Below are 3,569 nucleotides of genomic sequence, written 5' to 3'. Positions count from 1 at the left end.
CAGGATTATTTTCTCCCCTTAATTGAAAGAAGTTTTATTCATTAATTTTCACCCATATTTTACATGATTAAAATTACAAGATATGAAAAATTCTCAGCAGTTATTTTTAATAGTATTTTTATCCCATAAGCTACTCTAACAATTTATTGATATATTTGAATTCAGCCAGGTTCCCCCCACCACAGGTTTTATAATATTCAAGTTCATAACCACCACCATGCTTAGTTATTAAGTAAATCAATTTGTAAGCAGAAGCTTTCCTATTCATGTATTTAAGGCAAAGCTTTAAGAGAAGAGTACTTTAAATTTCATTTGTAAATACACAGATTTCCATAGGAAGTCACAAATCCTCAAACAGAAAAATGTGCTTTCTCAGAGTTATCCTGATACAGAAATGAAACTTGGGAGACATATTTTTACAGTAGAAATATAATGAAAACATGAAAATTCTAAATTAGCTACAGCAGTAATAATGTACATTATGAAGGCTAAGGATCATTTATCAAGCGATGCAAACATAAGTATTAATTCCCTGAAAGGCACATTTCTTTATAACAATTTTGCTTAATCTTCCTCCTTGTTTAATGAAAATATATATTCAAAATGCACACACATTAAAACGAAGATTTGATTTCAATGTGCGGTAGCAGCATTGGATTCTAAAACGCCCTCTCTTCTTTTCCTCTATTATTAGTTTGAACAAATAACATTTCCTGGAGATCAGAGCATTGAGTTTGAAATGTCAAAATGCTAGAGAAAAGGGGGGAGTCATCCAGAAAGAATTCCACAGGGAAAGTGCACAGTTCGATCTTTACCTATTTAGGTCATGGCACATCTTACCTTTTTTAGGTGGGCTTTCTCCTAATTGATGGTCCCACCCTCTTGGGCAATGAGTTTCAAAGTGTTCTTCAGTTATCATGGGAGAAAGGGATTTCAATAAGATCTTACATGTTGGTATGGATGCTGGCTAATCAAAGAGGAAAATGAAATTGACTTAAGAGGATGAGACAAACGAAAAGGTATTATGACATGTATTAGACTGAATGGAGGGAACAGAGTGGATTAGTCTTATTTTTCAAAATTTGTTTTTGCTTTGTACATAAAACCCTTCAAAATGTAGATAGGAGAGATGAAGCTCAATGTACTTCTTAATGAACAAAATGTCAAAGTGGAAAGAATGCAAATGGTCATAAAAATTACAGCTTGGAGGAAGCCTAGAAAATGAGGCGGGCCCAATTAAGTGGAACTCAGAGCATAATTTAAAGTGCTTGGAGACCCCTCAGTTAAACAGTACATGTGAATACAAAATTAACATTAAGGCCACTCAAGGAGAAGACATAATTAAGCAAGATGTGCTTGGCTTGCTTCATAGAGCAGAGGTAAGAGATGAATTTTCCGTCTGGCGTGCAACAGCGAGGAAGGTGACCACAGAACTCTGGCTAGTATTAGGACAACCCATGCCAAAGCTAATCCACCATAAGCCAAACATCTTGATTCCCATCTGTTTGCTAAATGTTCCTTTGGAGTGAAAAAGTGTTTTTTTTTTTCCTGAAGGTTTATTTTATGGGGAAATTTTTTTGTGCTTTAGTGCCCACAAATCATATACATTCACCTATATTACATATACATTTCCCCTTGACAGATTTGCATCTTTGTAGATAAAAATGCTAAATTTTGATAAATATTATTTACATTTATCTTGGCTATTATTCTCCAAATTTACAAGATGTGGGAGATAAAGTTGTTAGTCCTCAATGTTTAATGTCCTTATATGCTTGAATATATATTATCAAAAGCATTAGCCTATTTTCCACTTTCAAATCTATCTGTATTAGGCAGTGATATCTTAAGATACCATTTTCTCCCTTATATTTTCAAAGTGTTTTTTTTTTTAAAAAAAAGACTTATTTATTCTTCACAGTTTTTGGAGGTAGGTGAAAATCATCCTCTTGTTGCACATGAGGACACTGAGGCACACTGAGCTTAGGTGACTTGTTTTAGGGCACACAGAAAATCCAAGGTGGAAGCAGGATTAAAATTCAGATTAAGTGGCTAACGTGCATATATATGTGAAAATAAATTACAGGGCACTACCTGGGTAGCATTTGGTGTAGGAAACCTATTTTGATTATTTTGTATGAATAAAGTTCATTTCACTGAGGCTGCATTGGGAAGACAGAACGGGCCTCTAATCAGCTCTCTCATTTAGGAAGGTTCAGAGTAATGGAGTGCATGTAGAGCGTGTCTAGGACTAAAACTCAGGGCAGGGGACTCCCAGAACCACTGTCTCTTTTTCAACCACCAATATTCCACACTGGCTTAATAAAAGTAGAACCGTGCTCAAGGATCGTGTAATATAAAAATATAAGAGAATCATGTAAAACAGAAAATATTTCTTATAAGCTCACTGACATACTGGGGTTTGAGCTAAGAAACCAGAAAAAATAATGAGCGTATATATATATAGAGAGAGAAGATGGAATATGGAAAGAATAAAATTTAACTCAAAGTATATGGTCTATTAACATTTAAGATCTGCATTTATCTTTGTAAATTATTTCCTTGCAGCTATATTTGTGCTGAGCAGGTCTGACTTTTAGATTAAAAATAGAACATTTCACAAATCATGTTCTCATAACCACACTTCCCCTTCCTCTGCCCAGCTCAGAGGGCTTTTGATTTGGGGATTGTAGCTATGCCACGGAGTGTATTATTCCTCTCTTTAAAAAAAATGGTGGGGCTTCCCTGGTGGCGCAGCGGTTGAGAATCTGCCTGCCAATGCAGGGGACACGGGTTCGAACCCTGGTCTGGGAAGATCCCACATGCCGCGGAGCAACTGGGCCCGTGAGCCACAACTACTGAGCCTGCGCGTCTGGAGCCTGTGCTCCGCAACAAGAGAGGCCACGATAGTGAGAGGCCCGCGTACCGCGATGAAGAGTGGCCCCCGCTCGCCGCAACTAGAGAAAGCACTCGCACAGAAACGAAGACCCAACACAGCCAAAAATAAATAAATAAATAAATTAAAAAAAAAAAAAAAAATGGTAACTTAGCCCAAATTCCATGTTTTTATGTTTAAAAAAATAAATCACTTAACATTTGGCATATAACCATATGGGGAATCAATGTCATCATTTGCTCTAACATGACTGTAAGAAATATGTTTCTATGTGCAGGCCTGTGAGAAAATCTAGGTAGGTAGACAGCCTTGACTTACCGTGCAGAAGGCCCCTAAGAATAGAAGAACAGAAATGAGTTTTTAAAATCAGTTTTTCATAATCTCAAAACTCTACCACTAAAGTAGAATGCTTTAGTAAAAAGAATTCCATTGCAATGTTTATGTCACTGAGACATGACTTAAAATCCACATTAGCCTTCATTATTTAAATGACCCACCTCGAACTCTTCTCTGTTTATAAGAACTGGCAATCATATTAGTAAGCAGGTTGCAACATAGAACACAAACCTGCAGAAGTTGTTTCCAAATGTAAAATATCATAATATTCATGAATTTCTTAGTCTTTTTAGATTTATATCAGATGATGCCTTTTTCATTAGAAGCTCCTGTGCTC

The sequence above is a fragment of the Eubalaena glacialis genome, chromosome 8 (assembly GCF_028564815.1).
Source record: "Eubalaena glacialis isolate mEubGla1 chromosome 8, mEubGla1.1.hap2.+ XY, whole genome shotgun sequence".
Taxonomy (NCBI): Eukaryota; Metazoa; Chordata; class Mammalia; order Artiodactyla; family Balaenidae; genus Eubalaena; species Eubalaena glacialis.
Note: the sequence above shows the minus strand (reverse complement) of the source record.